Source organism: Copidosoma floridanum, unplaced genomic scaffold (assembly GCF_036245765.1).
Source record: "Copidosoma floridanum isolate Cflo_tuat_1 unplaced genomic scaffold, Cflo_Japanese_pri ptg000021l, whole genome shotgun sequence".
Lineage (NCBI taxonomy): Eukaryota > Metazoa > Arthropoda > Insecta > Hymenoptera > Encyrtidae > Copidosoma > Copidosoma floridanum.
In genome coordinates this window covers 6360833-6383118 of record NW_028321898.1, presented here as the reverse complement: position 1 = coordinate 6383118, position 22286 = coordinate 6360833, and positions in this window count along the sequence as shown.

Sequence of the window (22286 nt, the reverse complement as noted above, 5' to 3'; positions counted from 1 at the left end):
ATCCTACAATATGTTTACAAGAACTAGAATTTTCTGCCTTATAACTGCACACTGCATTTATTTCTTTCTTATTATTATCAGTTTCGATATCGACGATTTCGTGGGGTAATTATTAAAAAAAGATGAAATACAGCTAAGTATTTATCTAATCCTGTTTTAGAGTTTTTATAACGACTATACATATAGTAAAACATGATTCAAATTTAAAATTATGGTTTCTTTTTTAAAAAGCTCAACTCCACCATTAACATATTTAATTAACTTAAATATTTTTACTGTAATGCTTCACATTTTGATAAATATTAACAATAATATAATATTTACCTACCAAAATTGTAAAGAAGTTTGTACTTGCCACTCTGTGTCACGTGATCTTAGTATAACTTTGAGATCAGCATCAGCGTCATCTACCGGGGCCCGTACTTCCGGACAGTGTTGGCTGCGATGGTGAAAAATTTGCTGCCAACCGCAACCTTCAGAGCACATCTTTATCAACGCCACCGCCGGCCAAGCTGTGAACTATCGCTGATGTATACTTATGAAATATATATACCAGCGCCTATCACCCGATGACTTGGGACCTGGGGCGCTTTCTTGTCACTCTATAGATTAATAAAATCTTAAATAATACAAGCGCTTTCTGGCCATTAAAATAATTAATAAAATCTTAAATATTACAAGCGCCTATCACTCAATGACGTGGGGCGCTTACTGGCCACTTTGTTGTTTAAAAAACGTTATTGTATAACACAAGCGCCTACCACCTGATATTTAGGGGCTCTATTTACAATTAAAGAAAAAAAATGATTCTAGACGAGTATACAGTTGAACAAAATAAATAATAATTCATTTATAAACACGGAAGCTCTCATTGGTTTATCATATAGAGAGATGTTAGTAAGGGCGATAGTCAATTATTTATTAATAATATACATTATTAGAAACGCAACGACTTATGATGCAACGTATAATAATGATAAAGAAATCTGAAAAAGATTTTGAAATTTATTATTTATTAATTAATTAGGCCTTAATAATACTAGGACAATTATATGGTACATCTCTTAAGGTGGTTCCAGTGCCTAATGCCGTATCAAAATGGAGAGACTAAAAATTAATCATTACTTTCTTTAAAATATGGTATAAAATTATCGTAGAGACTATTGTAAGCCATATTCTACATTTTATCTGTTACTTTAGTGAGTTATTATTAAAAAAACAAAAAAGTTTTATGGTGCCCTAATTGATGAACTGTTACGGTACGCTCCTAAGTTCAAGAGTAGTTATACCTATATATATGTACTCTGCAGAATGCAGACAGCTGAGAGCTGACTTGCACTCGCAACTGTATACTTAGTCTCCGATTATTTAAAGATTTTGTTCGATAACAAGACACTTTTCTCATGTCATCGAAAACTGCGTAATAATATATACAAGATAGTATGTTTTTTACACCTTACGGGTTATTTATATAAGTGCAGCAGTAGGTTGTATATCGCGTAAGCTTGCATTTCCTATCCAACCCGTCTTAAAACTACGATTTTGTAAGCATGATTTCTTACAATTTTCATCGTCAACCTTAATTTTTTTTTATACGAATAGAAAGATGGGAATTCAAAGAATATAATTCAATTTTATTAACCTCGGTTGGGTTATTTATAATTTTAACATTGAGGCCACTGGAGCCACCTTAAAACACTTTTTCTTTGTACCGATATGTGAAAATGTATCGTCCAAAAAGTACTATTTCATAGGGTTGCGATGGCATCAATTTAATATTTCAATTAATTGTGAAATTCGACAAGGATCTTTGGTACACGGAGAAATTTTGTCACAGCTAAAGGTTGTGCAGTGCTGCTGGCAAAAACAGCGTGCGTGGTGGGAGCGCAAAACAACGTGCGCAGATAGCAAAAAAAACGGAACGAATGCACACGTGATTTCGAGCTGCAGATGCATGCTCTTTTCCTGTGCAAGCCACTGGAATTTTGACTGAGTGGCTCCGGTATAGTTCGACACTTTTTTATTAATGCCTAACTATGTAACTTATATGCATGTATGCGTATGAGTTACATAGCTAAATTAGCATTTATAATAAAAAAGCATTAATAAATAAGTGTCGAACTATACTGGAGCCGCTCAGTCGAAGTTCCAGTGGCTTGCACGGGAAAAAAGCGTGCACCTGCAGCTCGAAATCACGTGCGCGTTCGCACCGTTTTTTTGCTGTCTGCGCACGTTGTTTTGCGCTACCACCACGCATACTGTTTTCGCCATCAGCACTGCACCGACGTTAGCTGTGACAGAATTTCTCCGTGTAGTTGACTCTTGTGTTATCAGTTAATAATTTATTATTTAATAGTGCGGCCAGTAAACGCCCCGGTTTATTGTGTTATTGTTTAGAATTTTACTATTTAGTAGAGTTGCCAGTAAGCGCCCTGAGTCATCGGGTCATAGGCGCTTGTATAATTTAAGATTTTATTAATTGTTTTAGTGGCCAGTAAGCGCCCCGGGTCATTGAGTAATAGGCACTTGTGTTATAAGTTAACATTTTACCATTTTTTAATGTGGCCAGTAAGCGCCCTAGGTTATTGAGTGATAGGAGCTTGTATTATAAGTTAACATTTTATTATTTTTTAATATGTCCATTAAACGCCCCGGGTCACTTGGTGATAGGCCCTTGGGTTATTAACTAACATTTTGTTAATTTATAGAGTGGCCAGTAAGCGCCCCAGGTCCCGAGTCATCGGGTGATAGGCGTTGGTATATATATACATCATATGTCGTGACCCACTCTTTTTTGTTATGTTAGCTTGACCACACTTTCAATTTTGATAAGGTTACAACTTTTGCACACGAAATTAATAAATTCAAGTGCGGATTCTCCGAATAATAAGAATGAATTAAATTCATGTGAAAATCTTAATCAGAAACAAAACTTAAATAATTTCGTAGTTATGTGACTCTAATGCTTGTCGGTAAATTAGAAATTCATACGTCCAATAGTATACAAGCGAATGTTGATACATCTAAATCATTGCATCAAGAGGTGCATATGCATAGATGAGGACACTTTCAATACAAGCACTCTATATTCTCCTTACATGCCCTTTTTTCAATATCCAATATACTTAAAACTCATAATACTAAACCACATAGTTTCTTTTTCAAGAAAATTTTCTTAAGAAATGAATAAGAAAGAAAAAAACATCCTCCCCGGGTGCGGATCGAACACACAACCTCATCATGTTTACTAGACAGTTGCTCTACCACTTGAGCTACCGAGGAGCTGTAAATTCACTCGCACCGTAAGTTTAGATAAGTTCCTCATTCTTAATTTTTAGAGCTGTCTTTCACCTAACCTCGATAAAGTAGTTATGTGACTTATCTAATAAGAAACTTATCTAAACTTACGGTGCAAGTGAATGTACAGCTCCTCGGTAGCTCAAGTGGTAGAGCAACTGTCTAGTAAACAGGAGGTAGTGTGTTTGATCCACACCCGGGGAGGATATTTTTCTCATTCTTCTTTATTTCTTAAGAAAATTTTCTTGAAAAAGAAACTATGTGGTTTAGTATTATGAGTCTAAAGTATATTGGATATTGAAAAAAAGGCATAATGTATGGAGGATATAGAGTACTTGTATTGAAAGTGCCGCCATCTATGCATATGCACCTCTTGATACTTGATACAATGACTTAGATGAACCTATCAACATTTACTTGTATACTAATATTGGTCGTATGAATTTCTTCAATAATTTAAATTACAATTATACAGAATTTCCCGTGTATCAAAAACATTTTTAATTTTTAAAATCATTGAAGCAATGAATGGTGCAGAATAGATGTATTACGAACATAGTTTCGTTTCATAGGTTTCACATGGCAATGTACAAGTATTAATATTGTAATTTGATTTATTGTATTTCAAACGACCCTTTATTGGCTACTCCATTTGCACTTTTACTGGACTTTTGATTTTCATTGTAGTTAACTCTTTTTAACGATGCATCCTCGTATTCTTAATACAGTGTTTTATTTTAAGTACTGTTTTCGATAAAAAACTGTCAAAATCTGTAATTACACACCTGCAACAAGTACTATATTATAGAAATAATAGCATCCTTTACATTCATTTGTATGTTATTTATGTTTGTACTTAGTGGGTTTGGTTACTCAATCAACAATCAGAATCGCATAAAACTTTGTACTGAAATACAAGTACAAAACTGTATAATAAAAGTTAATACGAAGTTTTATGACTCCAGGTTCTCCCTCAGCTACGAATTTAATGAAACAATTTAAATACATTTTTCGTAATCGACAAAACTAAGATAAATGCCCCAACAACTACACATTTTATTTTAAATGCTTTTAGTTTGTTTAGTTTTTTCTTTTAATTATGAGCTTTTACGTCAGAAATTTTAATCAATGCTAGTACGCTATAAACTTATCATTATTATTTTAATTTTTAAACATGATTCTTATTTCGTAAATTACCTTTTATTATTAAATAGTTATGAGAAAAAAGTCTACATAACTATGAAACATCTCAGTCAAAAATGATTAGCTACTATTTTAAATATAAATTATAGCTGTATTTACAGCTATAATCAGCTATAATAATAGCTGTATTTACAGCTATAATCAGCTATAATAATAGCTATAATTGACTACAAAGTAGCTATAATCATGTACAAATAACAACTATAAGAAGTAGCTGTTTACAGCTATAAATTTCTAGCGAATTTTAATTAACAGAATTTATTCAATAATCTTTTTTTTTGTAAGGTATGTCAGACGTATAAGGTGATATTATCCGTATAATAATACTAAAAAAGGGGGGTTCAAGTATTTTTAAAAAATAAATGAAGAAACAAAAAAGTGTTACTGTTAAAATTTTTTTCGTTTATTGTTCAAAAATAAACCCCCCACTTTTAGTGTTATTATACGGATAATATCACCTTATGTGGCTGATATACCTTACAAAAAAAAATTATTCAACAAATTCTGTTAATTAAAATTCGCTAGAAATTTATAGCTGTAAACAGCTACTTTTTATAGTTGTTATTTGTACATGATTATAGCTACTTTGTAGTCAATTACAGTCAATTACAAGATTTGTCTGTAAGAAAGCAAAAGTAACGATAATTTAGAATACTCCATGATACCAATACTTAATATATGCATAAAATAATATGAAAACTTTTTTACCATGAAAATATCAAAATACTAATAATTAAAACTCGAAAAATCGTAAAAACAATCTCAGTATTTTTCTTAATATTTAGATTTTGTATCATGGTAGCTAATTCTTCCATTGTCACTTTAAATCGCCAAGTGGAGATTCTATTCTATAGTAATTTTTATTGGCAAAACTTTGAGGTATACAGCCATGACGTAGTTAATAAATAATGTTTTACAAGAATAATTACAAGATTTGACTACAGACTATGGAGTACTTAAAAATAAATATATATACATCAAGTGGAGATTAGTTTAGTTAAAATGATTTTTATTGGCATAAAACATATGTTACACAGCCAGAATACAGAGCGAGTAAAATACATAGCATACGTGGAGTAATATACTTCGAATTTACAGTTCAGTTATGGGTTTACAGAGTGCGGGTTTCTTAAATCGTATTTAAAAGGAGCTTTGTTTATATACTAATTGTTCGGTGGTGATTTTTACAAACTGTCAATCAAATTCTGTGCTCAGATAATTTTAAGTACTGTATTATTTTAGACTGTTGTATGTTTTAAATGTAGATGTCTATGTTCATAATAAAGTCTGAGATAATGTGTGCTGTTATAATATTTAGGTTGGAGAGTAGTGATGCTATGGAGAAGGGGCCAGGGCCTCGGGTTTCATGTAGTCTGCGAAGCATTATTTTCCTTTCGTCTTCGAAGAGTTCGCATTGCCAAAAGATGTGTTCCGGAGTGTCCTGATCCCTTCCACATTTACATTTATCACTATTAACTATTTTGTATTTATACAGTTGGTGATTTAGTGAAGTGTGGTTGCTCCTTAGTCTGTTTATTGTGGTTATTGCTCTTCTAGGGATATTGAATTTATTGAACCACGGATTTTTTGATTCAGTGAAGTAGTTACAAAAATATTGCACTCCTTTTTCTGTGCTCTGGTCTAAGAATTGATTTTTATTGTTATTATCACAGATTATTTTGTATTTAGATACTAAGTCGGAGTACGGAATGTCGACCACCGCCAGGGCACCACTCGTGGCAGCCGTTTTTGCCATCGTATCGGCATTCTCATTTCCAGCTATTCCCACGTGCGATGGGATCCAAAAGAGCTTGACTTGGATGTTCTTTTCTTTTAGTGCTAATAGTATGCCTTTTAGCTGGACCAGCAAGGGGGACTCCCAGTCGAGACCGCGTAAGAAGCTCAAGGCTTCCAGGGCACTCCTGGAGTCCGAGAAGACTCTAAACCCTCTATCCTCGAAAGGATTAAGATTTGACCACTCGAGGATTCCCTCAAGAGCACTCATAATCGCCAGACACTCAGCCGTATAAATAGAAGCCATATTCGAGATTTTTTTTGCTGTCCTAAAGAATTCTAGTTGGCTCCAGACCGCAAAACCGACGGCGCACCCGCCGTCGTCGAGCGATCTAGACCCATCAGTATATATGTCAATGAACTGAGTTTCACAGTTTTGAAAGGTGTTTTTAAAATGAATCACTGGGCTTGGAGAAGCTCCGATTTTTTTGCCATAATTTAGGTCGATATCGAATTTTGTGAAGTTGGTCCAGTATGAAGTTAAGAATTTTTGGTATTTGTTGTGTTGTATGATAAGGCCGTTTTCTGGCCAGGATTTCCCGTAGCAGGTGATTAAGAGAGACTTTTCAAAGTTGTGTTTGTGCAGTGGGTGCTCTGCGATTTCATGCGTTGATTCTATGCTGTCTATTATGATGTTGTTCCTATAGGACAATTGTTTCAAGATGTATTTATAGCATAAAAATTCGATTCTATGGGTAAGATATGGAACTTTTGATTCGGCTGTGAGTACGTTTATGGGGGTACTACTTTGGTATCCGAGGGCCAGCCTCACGGCTGTATTCTGAATTTTTTGCAAAGAGCTCCTATGAGTGACCTTGATTGGTGAAATTAAAAAACTAGCATACTCCAGTTTAGACCGAATCATAGATTTATATAGCATCAGGAGTATCTCGGGGTCCGATCCCCAGTACACGCCTCTAAGACATTTCAGAATACTGATCGGGAGTATGCAATTATCCTTTAGGTATTTTATATGAGCTCCCCAATTTAGCTGTTTATCAAAATGCACCCCCAGAAATTTTACCTCCTTAGATGGGTATATTTCGTAGTTGTTTATTTTTACCGAGTATTCAAGTAGTTTTTTTATGTTTTTCGCGCTAAAAATCATAAGTTTGCATTTACCTGGTTCGAGGATTAAGTTTTTGTAGTTTAATGCTTGGTGTAGTTCATTTATTTTCAATTGAAAGAGTGAGACTAATTGTTTAGCGTCATTACTTGAAGCGTATATTACAAAGTCATCTGCGAATTTGAGCAGCTTAAAAGGACCGTTTATGAGTTGGTCCAAAAAGTTAGTATATATTGTAAAGAGTAGGGGGCTTGAGATACAGCCCTGGGGAAGGCCTATGGTGACATTGTGAGAGGAGTTGTTGTTTGGAAGATTTATAGGGACTATCTGTCTATTGTAAGTTAGCATTTTGAAAAATTTTAGATATTCTGGTGGTAAATTGAGGTCTGCGAGATCCCCCAGGAGCAGATCTGGGATCACGCTGTCGAACGCTCCCTTTATGTCAAGGAAAAGAGCCACAAGCTTCTCCTCCCTGAAAAAGCTTTGGTGTATGTCGTTTGTCAATATAGTGAGGTTGTCTATGCATGATTTTCCCTTGCGGAAACCAAACTGGGTCTTTGATAGAAGGTCATTGTGTTCCAGGTACCATGTTAAACGGTAGTTTACAAGTTTTTCAAAGATTTTGAGGAGGCTGGAAGCCAGAGCAATTGGTCGTGCTTTGTTATTTTTCTTTGGAATGAACATTATTAAATACTCCCTCCACTCTTTTGGGTAAATCCCTAGGTGGAAGAAGTCGTTAAATACGTCCAATATGACTCTTTTAATACATTCTGGTAAAACCTTTATGATACCGTATGTAATCTTGTCAGCCCCGGGTGCTGAGTCCGGTTTGGTTGACTCGATTGCCGAGGTTAATTCCTCAAACCTAAAAGGTTCTCTCAAGAGTGAAGACTCGTTGGTTTGTACATGGTCATAGTCCCCGATTTCAAAAGCCTCGTGTGAGAGTTTCTTACTCTGGCACAGGCTTGAGAAGCAATTATTTGCATTTGTAAGGAAGGATTTATTGCCTTCTGAAAAATTTGGCCTATTTAAGCCATTTTTAAAGATTTTAATCTTTTTCCATACGGCCGAAATTGGCGTGGTTCTGTTTATTGATTCACAGAAGCCTCTAAAAGAAGATTTTTTGGTTTCCTTTATGGTCCTCCTGGTCTCCGCAAGTATCCTCTTATAATTGACAAACGAGTTCAAGTCACATTTGTATTTCAAAGACTTGTATGTCGCTCTGCGCACTCTCAAGGCTTTCTCGCAGTCCCCGTTCCACCAGAGGTTGTGTGGTTTTTTTGGTATACTGTTTTCTTTGGTCTTATAGGGCTGATGGTTGTTGAGGTTTGACAGTTTATGTTTGTTGGAGGATTCTACTATGGTTTGATTGATGAAATTAGTTAACAATTGGTATCTTGAAATAGCATTTAGGTTTGTAAAGTTTAAATTTGTAAAAGTAGAATTTGAATCGTTTAATTTATCGGTGAATTCTTGCCAGTTTAATTTGCTTAGATTATGTTTATATTTTAATTTGTATGTGTGCACGGGTGATGTGTTAATATTGATCTCAATTGGGAAGTGGTTACTTCCCCAGGGGTCGTCTAAGACTGACCAATTAGTAGACAGCGCGAGATTCATTGATATAAAAGAGAGGTCTATGCACGAGTATTTTAAAGTATTTCCGTGGAAGTAAAAGTGGGTGTGATCTGAGTTATTCAGGATAAAGAGCTCCTCCAAGTCCAGGTTGTCGACGAGTGTCCGGCCATTAGCGCACGTTTTTTCACTTCCCCAAAGGGGGTGGTGTGAATTAAAGTCGCCGAGGATCAGAGCCCCCCCGTGTCCAGTGGCCACAGCGGAGAGACCCGATATCTCTTCGGGGGATAAGTTTTTACCTTGGGTGGGTGGCCTGTAGCAGGCGACAATCAGCACCTCTCCAAGGGTCGTGTCGACCAGAATAGATTCGATTTCCAAGCTGCTGGTGTTAATGTTTAAGTTAATACGGCTGAAAACGAGGGTGTCCCTGACGAAGATCGCCACTCCACCCCCAGTCTTGTCCTCTCTGTCGTTCCTAGCGACATTAAAATTTTTTAAGTTAAAATTTTCTTTATGAGTAAGCCATGTTTCAACGATTACAATAATGTCATAGTTTTCTGCATATTTGTTAAGATCTAGCTTATTTCTAATACTTCTAGCGTTCCATTGGCAAATTTTTAAATTATTATCCATTTTAAGTAAAATAAGTGAAAACTAACTTAGGTATTTCAAAGTAAAGGTAAATGTATGAGGATATATTCTATTTAGTGTATCCGTTAGAAATAAGCAATCAGATTTTGTATTCTTATCGAGCCTATTTGTTACCTTTCTTGTTTTTATTTTTCGTTACCCATTTTTCTAGTCTTTCTTCTTCCGTTTTTTGAATTATTTTTCCTATTAGTTCGGCAGCGGTGGTTGTTCCAGGCGGCTTATTGGGGTGTTGAAGAGGTCCCGGTTGTTCCTGATGATGATGCTGGAGACTTGCAGATGTTTTGTTTGCCTGTGGTGTGGCGTGCGGTCGGGGTTCTCCTTGGCGTTTGTCAGCGGCGGTTGGATCGGTGCACGCCTCACTTTCCACATCTCCGTAGAACTTGATATTCCTCTCTTTGTGCTCAGTTGTTTTTGTGTGGCCTTTTCCCTTTTTGTGCTCGGAAACTAGCGTCTTGTATTCTTCGGCTATTTGGCTGTAGAGTTTTACATTTTTGTTTTCTTTTAGAGCCGGGAAGTTCTCCTTTGAATTGATAGGTGGGTGGGCAGGCTTTGGCATGATAATATTCTTTGCCTCTACAAAGGATAGGTTGTGGTATGCCATGATTGTGTTTATCCTCAAGTGCTTTTCGTAGATTTCGCAGGTTTTATCTGTGCTTCTGTGATTTCCCGCGCAATTTATGCATTTCAGGGTTTTCTTATCGCAACAATTTTCTTGTTCTACCTCGCCGCAAACGTTGCAGATTTTTCTCGCTTTGCAGGTTTTTGTCGTGTGGCCGTACCTTAGGCAATTGTAACACTGCATAGGCCTGGATACGTATGGAGTTATATACGTTTTAACGTTAAAAATATAGATTTCTGTGGGTAAAGTTTGGCCGTCAAAAATTATGATAATCGAGCGGCTGGGAATCCATTTATCTTCTTCTGATGTAGGATTGGGGTTCCTTCTATTTAATCTAGAGACAGAAGAAATTTTGATTTCCGACTTGCACGCTTCTAGAATCTGTTGCTCGGTCAAATCGGTTGGTATATTTCTGGCGATAGCCTTTCTTTGTTTACGAAATCCCGGTATAAAGGTCTCGAGGTTGTGTTGTTGAATTTCTCTGTCGAGTAGCAGTTTGTTTGCTTCCGTTAGGTTTTTAAATATCACTTCGACCTTGAACTTGTCTTTTCTTTTGATGACGTCAATCGACTTATACTTTAGGAATAAGATACTGCCTACCTTATACGGGCTTAACTCCGAGTCGTCCTTTCGAATTTTTCTTAGCCATACACCGTACGGACCACTGTTATTGCCTTTGTATAGGTCGGTAGTGTTTTGTTTTTCTTGCGATTCTGGTTTGGTTTCAAACGTAGTCGCGGCACTGGTTGGGCATTCGGTCAATTTGCCGTCTTTTACAGTAGGTGTTGTTATTGATGCTTTCGCCGAGATTCGATTGATGGCAGAAAGAGCCCTTTTGCGTTCTGTAGTTTCCGTTTCAGCTTCCTGAAGGCCGGCGCCGGAGAGTTTCCTCTTGTTGTTGGGGGTATCCACCTCCATGCTGTCGTTTGTACACTGTTTTAATTTCGCTGTAGGCGGATGAGGTGCCATTTTTAGCGAGCCTCCCGTAAAAACGGGGGCTAGAGTGTAATATGATCTTCCTTGCAGAGCAGGTGCGGCAGTATGCAACGGGTGGCAACAGGGATATTGCTCCCAGCCCAGGACGACCGGAAGCGTTGGCGAGTTGAAGATCTTACGACAACGTACGGAAAAGGCAACCTTATGACGGAGCTATACGTAACAACGTCCTATCACGGTCGAAGTTAACACCCGACTCCCCAAGTGGAGATTCAAACTTTAATACTAGCCCTGACATCTAGCGGATTTACAAATATTTTAATAAGTCTACATTACCGGCGAAAGATATCTTACCAGCGGAAGACTCTGTGGTAACATGATTTTGTGCTGAAATAAATTATTATATACGCAGTTACCACTTGGTTTTGCTACAGTTCGCATTACCCCCTGAGTGAACGCTGTTGGGAACCGACCCTTGCCCTGATTGGTGGGCAATATTTATGATACTGTCTTCCCATTGGTGGGCGTTTTGTCGTCCTTGCTCTGATTGGTGGGCGATATTTAAAATACTGTCTACTCATTGGTGGGCGTTTTGTCGTTTGGGCAAAATGTCCATGACTCTATTATTGTAGCTAATTATAGCCGTAAATACAGCTATAATTTACAGTTAAAATAATAGCTGATAATTTTTTACTAAGATTGTATCCATACTTTTCATACTTATATCCCTATTTATGAAACTATCTAAAAACATACTTTTAGTATATTTCAAAACAATGAAAGTTTTTTTTTTTACTTACATAACGATAATTGTATGAATTACTAGTTGAAGTAAACTATCATATGTACCGTTTGAAAAATATTGTGATGTATCGACAGACCACGGCGCAAGCGCACGACGCTGTTAGCTAGTTAGCTTAAAATACGAGACGTGAGTATGACTAACGCAATGAAAAGCAGGGCACGTGAGTCAATGTATAACAGCACTTAAATAAAGACCTATTACTACAACACACATTCTATCTTATTACACCATTCTCGCTCCCCAACTCCTTGGGGATGCCCAAAGCCTAGGACTTTATAAAATATACGGCAATTGGCGATGAAAACGGAATGTTTTATTTATTACTAACGGCCAACCCCCCCCCCCCGTCTGTTGGCTTCGCCCGAGACTTACTGAATGGAACACTGCAGTGTGTTGAGATGTAAAGTAAAACGTTTTTAATTAAAGATTGTACATCCAATACTGATACTTCTCAAAGTAGAAAAAACTTCTTATTTGAAATGTTTTTGTTCAGAATTCATGCAGTTTATTTGGCCAAAATATCAATAAGCTGTAAAAAATGAAAAAAATATAAATATGCTAAAACAACCGTGCATTCTTATGCCATGAATGGTTATTGCCCCTACAGGGTCGTTAGTTTTCACTCTCTCGCGTTATAATAAAAAAAGGGCTTTTTGTTATAATTGTAAAGAGTCGAAAATTGATGAACATATATTACTAAAAAATTGTTTTTCCAGTCTTGAAATTTTGTTACCAGAGCAACAAAGTTCTGGAGCTTAATCTTTCCATTTTTTATTGCTACAAAAATACAAATACATATTCTACCTATTTAAAAATCTGGAAGGTTTGAGAGATTACTGAAAGGGTTATAATGAAAAGCAGATATCTCCCGTAATGGACTTCCAGCTCTATGCTTCATGCACTGCCGATGATCGACTGTGATATTCGGTACTTTTCTCGGGGATTTAATAACCAGGCTTACTTAATTCTATAGTAGGTAGCTTTGATTTTACTTCTACACTACCTAGCGGCTCCTACTGAACTGAAGTGAAAAGCTAGTGTATTTTTAAAAAACTTTGAGCTTATTTGTTATTACTGTTATTAATTTTTTTGAACTAAAAACTATACTAAAACCATTTCGGAAGTGTCAAGAATCAGTATGGTAAATTTCAGCAAGATTGGTTGAGTAGTTTTCGTGGTTAGCGATTACAACGGTTTCAGCGACTTTAGTTTATATTTGAGTAAGATTGTTCGGTTTTTGGTGTGAGCAAAGAATGTTGAGGAAAGCCACGAAAACACCAGGTAAAGTAGTTTAATATAAAAAGTTTAATGGGTGATACAGAAGGAAAGGCTCAAATAGATCGTGTCACAGAAAAAGAAATACAAGAGGACAATGATACAAAAAGTATATCAAAAAGTCGACATAAAGTGAAGCGCGGCACCTATGCAAAAGCAATATTATATTGCAGTTGCTTACCACGGGCGTTAAAGCTGAAATAAGCCAAAAGTTAGATATTTTACGTTCACTCCTCGTCGACTTGGTGCGCAAGGAATTAGCGAATACACAAAAGGATAGTTAAACAAAGGACGAAGGTGGTCGAAGGATAGTATGTCGGCAGATACAAAAATATTTTTTTGTTTAGTATCAGATGACTGGAAGTCACTTGTGGAGCGAATAGAGTTGCTTTGTTTTGCGAAGAAAATTTTAGAGGTGGATATGAAACGTGCCGTATTGTTTATGCACGTTGTTAAAGAACATATAAGCTGTAAAAAAATTAATGTGTACCACCAAAAACCAACAGCTATAGCGTAGAACGACCTAGTTAAAAAAATGAACGATTATCTGAAGCCAATGCCGCACAGTGGGAGATTTTGCTTTTTTTAACTCTAAATCTAATATCTCGAGAACGAAAAAAGATAGAGCACTCGTTTTTTTTTTATTTTCTTTGAAATTGGGAAGGCAAGTAGGAAAAAATTCTGAAAATCAAATAATATGAAAACCTTATCTGCAAATTGTTGTTAAACCTCGATTTTCTAAGTATACAAAACTTTTAGAAGATAAAAAATAAGTTTTTTTTTACATTTTGTTTCTTATTCAATAGGCAATAAAGGTAGAGTAGCTGAATAGCTCAGAAAGAATACGGAACCTAAAAATTTTTTTTAAATCTTTATTTTTCAGATACTTGGCCAATGTCAACATACGTAAAAGTAGATTTTTTTTTATTTACTAATTAATTAAATGTCATTCAACAAAAAATACTCAAGTTACGAAAAAAGGGAGCTAGCCCACAAATTTTCGTTGAATTTTATTCTTTCAGTTATTTTACGACCGCTGAATGATCGAAACTAAGTTTCTGCAGTATAATTTTTCTTATCCAATAGAAGATTTTGAGAGTGATGTACAAAGCCCGTAATAAAAATTTAACCCAAAAACTTTTTACAATCTCCATTTCTTAGATACTGCGTTAATGTGTTCATATATGTTGATATAATTATGCTTATTTTATTTAATAATTTATTATAATACCTAGGACGAATTCTGTTGTGACAATAAAATAAAAACGTAACCTACAAAGTTTTCTTCAAGTCAGTATTTCTTAGATACCTTGCAAAAGTTAACAGACATAGAAGTACAAATTCTGCTGTTTACTTAACCATTTATCGGAAAATCGAGGAAAAGTATTAAATATGCTGAAATGTAAGATGTAACCGAGTTTTTGTTAATTTGTAGTTTTGAGAACATCTCACAAATGTTGACATACGAAGGTATAAGTTCTCTCTTTTTCTTGTTAAATGTACAGTGAATGGTGCGTATGAGTTATAATTGCAAAAAAAAAACCTCGACCTACAAATATTTATCAAAGGTTGATTTGTTGTCATTATTTTCGAACGTTTACAATCTCGAAAACGAATTTTTTGTCTTATAATTAATAATATTTGTAATTAAAAGACGATTTTAGGAAGGTTATAAGTTTAACTAACTAATTTACATTGAATCAGATTTATTTATCCACCTGTAAAAGATTCATAGATAAAACAGTTTTCAAATTCCCAACCATTTATTATTCTAACAAGAATTATATTATGTAATCAAGGAAGTAGAAATTTAATAAGTAACATACATATTATCATGACACTTTCATTTTGTTTCGATCTTGATATTGCAAATAGACCGACAAATAATTTAATTTTGTATTCTGTAAATCTAGTAGATAATTTTTACAATATATAAATGAGGTTGAAAAATTAAGATTTTAGAACAAATTTGCATCAAGCTGCACTTAGATCAATATCTTTATAGCATGCACATATATAGGAGTTGATTCTTTTTCTCATCCACTTATTGGAAATCCAAACTGAAATTTTTAAATGGTTTTAAATTAGTGCTTAATGTAGAAAAGCGCATTTAAATACCACTTTTGCAATTTTTCTTGTATTTTAAAATAATACTCTTGATATCAGGGTATATTTTATGAAAAATTCATACAACTAACCTTAATTGAATTAATTTCTACACCAATCTGATTGAATCCATGTTTATACATGCATAATGATGTAAATACTTAATCATAAAGGTAATAATAAATACTGATATAATTATATCTTTTTTGTCATAAGAAATGGCAAATTACAAACGGATAAACAAGACAATAACTAAAAACTTAATTGCAATCACCATTAACTAAATACTGTATTGAACGCTAAACCACTCACCCAGGGGACAACAAATAATTTAATTATAGGCTACTGATAGCTGAAAATAATAACAATTATTAGATTGTATTGCTTCATACAAAATGTCTAAACTTAGATTAAAAATAATGAGTAGCAAGCTACGCATTATTTTGGAAGTAAATTAATACGTTTAGTTAATTTAACTGAACCATATATGGTGAAAGAAATTAAGTGCTAATAATTCAACCATGTTTATAATAAACAGAAGTGTAGAGACTGCAGTCGGTAGCGTTAATGACAATTCTTACTACCTATGACAAAATTGAAAACTTCATCTGCAGTAAGTGTAGACACTATAGAGTAATGGGTTACTTGAGGTACTTGAAATAAAGATAATTTATGAAAGAAACTATGATGCCGACACTCGAGCTTGTTACGTAACTGTACATGTATTGCTTAGGATACAGACAATTTTCAAACTGAAGTGCAGAGACTCAATCGTACTAATTTACTGACTTTTATTTACATTACTTATTAATTAACTCCGCTCGTTATTTTATTATGTCTTTATAAGTATTTCTTTTTTTTATAACTTAATAACTCTAAAATTACTTATTTTTGGTGACTAGAGCCTGTTGAGTTATTTGGTTGAACTTACTTATGATTAAGTTTTTGGCTTATTACGGAATGAATCCATTAATTAATTGTCACTATTTTCAACAACAAATGAACGATACTTAAATTATTTGCTGTCCTCTGGGTACTTGGGTTAATGTCTATTGGGTTATTTAGATTAAGTTGCTTGTAATAAGATTTTTTACGCGTTGTCTGAAACTATATTTATATGTCTGTTGACGTTCGCACGGTATTTAAAAAATGCAGACTTGAAAAAAACTTTGTAGGTTACGTTTTTATACAATTACCATTACAGAATTGGCCTAGATTTTATATAAAATTATTAAATAAAATAAGCATCATTGTATCAATATATGTAAAGACATTTACACAGTATCTAAGAAATGGATATTCAAAGAAAATTTTCAGGTTACGTTTTTATTACGGGCTTTGTACATGCAATCCCTAAATCTTCCGTTGTATAAGAAAAATTATATTTCAGAAACCAATTTTTTTTTATCTTTCAGTGGTCATGAAATAACTGGAAGAATATTTCATAAGAGAAATTCAGATACTCTACCTTTATTGCCTAATGATGAAGCCTGTCTATTCGGCACCATGTTAATTTTTTAATTCAGAGATACAGTAAACAAAACTAACTAAAAAATCGGAAATTTCCCGTAGAATTCAAAAAACTAAAATCAAACAACTGGCACATCAAGAACCCACAGTAAATATTGCCTAAAGTGTGTCAAACATGGTTTTTTTCGCTTCACTCTCTTCAGGCTCGTAAGAAAAAAATTCCGAACAAAAATCGTAAAACTATCGAATACGAATCAATCTGTACAAATCCGATGTTGAAAAATTAAAAAATAAATTTTCAATTCGCAATAAAACAATAAAAAAACGTTTTTGTAAAAAGTCTTAATTTTTGAGAAAAAAAATTTTTTTCACGAAATTTGGTGAAAGTATCGCTCTTACCCGACTTCAGACCCACGTTTTTAAAAAATTTAACAAACTTTTTGTAATAATTAAATTTATCGAAAAAATCACGTTTTTTTAAAAGCTTTATACACCATAGATGCTTACATTTTTAGAGTCCTTTTCAAACTTAAAATCTTCTTGAAATCTTGGAGTTATATAGTGTATTATAGTGCGTTTTTCAAATGTATCGTTAATTCCTAAAAAATCGGTTGAAAAGTCGGGTATTTGTTAAAAAACCTAAAAAATAATTTTTTTTCGAGAAATCATTATTTTATTTTTATTTTGGATAATAGTATAAAATAGCTGGTTTCTTTTAATTAACAAAAAAAATTCTTATGCTTGACCTATTGAAGCTGAGACAATTTTTTTTTTGGAAAACTGATCTTCACAAAGAGTTATTATCAATCGGTTTTGAAATTTCAAGAGCTGGTACTTATTTACGCTTGCAACCAAGACAAGCAAGTTCTAATAAGGTAAATTGAGACTGTGAAATTATTATCCTCGGTTTTTCATAAACCATATCACAATCCGGATATTCGGAAGTACGAGTCCCGTTAGATGGCGCTGATGCTGATCTCAAAGTTATACTAACACCACGTGATACAGAGTGGCAAGTACAAAACTTGTTTACAATGTTGGTAGATTAATATTATATTATTGTTAACGTTTATCAAAATTTCGTGTTCTGCAATAAAAATATTTAAGTTAATTAAATATGTGTATGGTGGAGTAAAGCCTTTTGAAGAAGGAAGCATGATTTTAAATTTGAATCATATTCATCATATTCACACTCATCATATCATAACGTAAAATATGACATATCTCCTGCAGTATTAAGGTCAATATTTAAAATATTTAGCACCGCAGACGTGGACAGTAAGTTTTTATATAATATATGTTTTGTTTATGTTGAAAACAGTACACAGTAGTAGTACACTACAGCGTATGTTCACTGGTAGTAGTGTAACACTACAGCGTATGTACACTGGTAGTAGTGTAACACTACAGCGTATGTGAACTAGTGGTAATGTAACACTAGAGCATATGTACACTGGTAGCAGTGTAACACTACTGTCGTCTGCTTTGTTTGGTATAACTTTGAGACCAGCATCAGTGCCATCTAACGGGACTCGTACTTCCAGAATCCAGATAGTACGTAAAATCGTTTTCAACTGTTAGCACACATTTTTTTCTATCGGTTAAAGAAAAAATTATTGATTTGTTTCTTTATAAGTGTTTAAAAATCGAATTTTTAAACTTATGTCCAATTCAGCTGTAACGGGACACACTTTATTTGTATTAAGGTGATTCCGGACATCTATTAAGCTAATTCTGGACAAACGCCCAATTTCCAATTTAATTACATGTAATCCAGTCCATATTGCTATTACAGTGATTATATTCCTAGATAAATTAACGTTTTATTAATGAAATAAAAAGAACTGGAACTTATTTTAGCCTACAAACTGATAAAAGTTTTTTGAAATGGAGAGAGTGCATCCTCACTTACGTTATGTATCGTCATGTTCTGAATCGAAATTTTAGTAATAGGTAGTCGGAAAATGTGAGATTCAATTTTTTTAAATATTTTTTATACTCCAAATCCATATTTTCTCTGCCACATCGAACAAAAAATTATTAATAATTGCGGTACAACTTTAAAAAAAGAGAAACAATGTTTGTGAAAGTTTTTTTTCTTATCTAAAAAAAAGTTTACGTTATGTCAAAATAAAAGACTTGATATTTAAAAAATTTAATACTATTTGTTTCATTTAATAATACAGTTGTATCTCACAGATTTTTACATTGTACTCACAAAGTTACAAACATACTGTTCATTATTCAACTATAACTTTTTTTTCACGTTTAAATTTTTTTCTTTATTAGAACGAAGTTCTTTCTGTCTCGTACTCGGGGGACTGGAATTTCAAAAGCGACAGATTTTTTTTTTTGAAACAGAAGTCTCTTCCTCTCAAGTATCCCCCCTTACCCCGTCCCCCTCACCTGCTGTTCTCTACACAATTTCTCTCTCCCCACTATACATGTATATCTGCCAACCGTGCCGTACTCTTCTGCGCACCTTTACCTACCATTCCACCTCACATATTCAACTATAACTTTTTTTTCACGTTTATATTTTTTTCTTTATTAGAACGAAGTTCTTTATGTCGCGTACTCGGGGGACTGGAATTTCAAAAGCGACAGATTTTTTTTTTGAAACAGAAGTCTCTTCCTCTCAAGTTTCCCCCCTTACCCCATCCCCCTCACCTGCTGTTCTCTACACACTTTCTCTCTCCCCACTATATATGTATATCTGCCAACCATGCCGTACTCTTCTGCGCACCTTTACCTACCATTCCACCTCACACTCCCAAGCAATTAATTTTTAAACAAATTTTAATTTTATTTTCCCACAATAATTTTTATTTGACTTGGAATTTTTTTCTTTTACAATTCTAAAAAAAAAAAAAAAATAAATAAAAAACACTTTCCAATAAAGAGATTTGAACCCCCGACCTCATGCATACGAGTCAAGGTACCTTACCCACTCTGCTACGAGCGCTGCCGACTATGAAAACTCGGTTTCTTGTACTTATCGTGTGGTTCGTAACTATAATACTCCATTTTTATATGCATTCACTGATAATACATTTAATTCACGATAAATTTTGTTTTCTAAATAATACATCTAAAAAAAAAAAAAAAAAAAAAAAATTACAACAAACATACAGAATAGAGTTGAAGAACGTATCAATGGTTTTTAAAGGCGCTTATTTCGAATTCGACAAACAAATTATGTTACAATATCACATAATTACATAAATAAAGTAATTCATTAAATCAATCATAAAGGAATTATGTAAGATCATTACATAAATATATTTTGAGTTTCATATCATTTTAATGGTTTTTAAGGGTACTTATTTTGAATTTGATAAACAAATAATGGCACAATTCCATTGAGTAATTATATAAAAATAAAACAAAAATTGTATTAATGGGCTATAAAATCGCAAAAAAATAAGTGAAAAAAATTTTTTTTTTAAATTAATGAAATAAAATATGAAAATAAAATAAAATTACACAAGACATGAATAGATACAATGGAAGGGAAAAAAATAAAATAAAAAAGGGAATGACACAAAGAAGATTAAATATGAAAATAAAAAAAGAAATTAAATAAAGGAAATACAAAAAAATGTAATAAAATGAAATATGAAAAAAAAAATAAAACAAGAAATGAAGAAAAAAAATTAAACAAGAAATAAAGAAAAAAATAAAACAAGAAATTAAAAAAAAAAAAAACAACAACAAACCAGGGGGTATTAATGGATCATGGGACCCACGGTAAGAACGAAGTTCTTTAAACATGAGATGAGTATAGACACAATTTCGCAGGTAACAAGAAGATCGCCAGACCCACAGGAAGAACGAAGCTCTGTACACGTTAGTACTGCATTCATGTTTCTTACTAAAACAAAAACTTGAAAAACGAATAGTGTTTGCTGTTTTCCTCTTTTAGACTTGTTGCTTCCTTGAATGCTGTTGTAGAAGTGGGAAAATTTTACCACTCAAAGAAAATTAAGTGCATGACTAACTTGCGAACATACGCATGTATGTATTAGGTGGGGGGGGGGGTATTTTGGATGTGCAACTTCTCCTACTCATTAATTTTTACATGTATAATGCTGTTTACATTTGAAACAGAGTGATGGATACAGTCATAACTGTATCCTTTCTAATACAATTTGCCCCTACTAATCGATTTCTGCTCAATAACGGTCCAATAGATGCAAAACGCAGTTTTCCCTTTCTCATGAATTTCTACATGTATAATGCTATTTGCATTTAAAGAAGAGAGATAGTAGTAGACATAATTGTATCCTTTTCTAACACTATAATTTTTCGGCTTAGCTGTTCGACTGCCTATTTAAACGAGGTGTCAGTCCCTCAGAAATTCTCGGCAAGTATCTTTTACACCGACAGAGCGTTTGGAAATGAACGTTTGCAAGCACACGCAAAAAAAATTTGTACTGTGAGAGTACAAACACGTATTAATCGCATTCAATACAGCTGTCTGCTCGCAGCTATCCCAACTTTGGACTCGTACAGTTCAAAGCAACGCTTTGCTGTATAGGTCTAGGAAGGGGGCTGTCTGAGCCAGCGCTTGGAACGTATACGTACCAACCTCCGAGCTTGAGCTGTAACTACCGATGTTATAGTTACGGTATATATATATACACAGCACGTCTGTAATCACTATGTATAGTTATTACAGACTTGCTGTCTGACAAGACATATGTACACATAGCAGAAGCTGACTATATACACCGTAACTATAACATCCGTAGTTACAGCTCAAGCTCGGAGGTTGGTACGCACGGAAGATTGTTGTTACCAGAATAAGCTGTACCAAAAGTGATGAGCATAGAAAAATAACGTACAGGTCTTGAGATTTCTGCAACCAGTCTCACATTTTGACATACTTATCTGGATCACCGAAAAACCTGTGACTAGTCGGTTTTATAACTATACTAGTACAAGTTTTTCAATAGCTTTGGTACAGAATTTTTCTGTACCATGGATAGTCTATTAAATTTGTATACTGCGCATGGCTTTCTACTGTACCGTCTACCACGCATAGTACGTGCGCTTATAATATACAGTGGATATATATATATATATATATATGCATACTTGCATACATGTATGGGATTGTCATTGTTATTTTGGCTCAATATGTAAATTGTTCTTTGCGAGTGAAAACCAAATATTATACGCAACAGGAAAGTGACTACAAGTGCTTACTGCACTCATCATTATATCTTGTTAGATTCGTATCAATGTATTGAACTTTATTTTGTGTTGTGGTGGATATACTGAAATCCTAACCTCTTGAACTTTCACAGCTACGTATGAATATATATATATATATATCTATATATATATATAAATACTGACATTCTGAATGCTCCCACTGGCCGACTAACTTTCTGTACTGGTACAGGAAAAACCCGTAACAAGTTTCGCATTTTGACGTATTAAGTATAAGGTTTATCTATACTCACTAAGGTACTTTAAAGTAT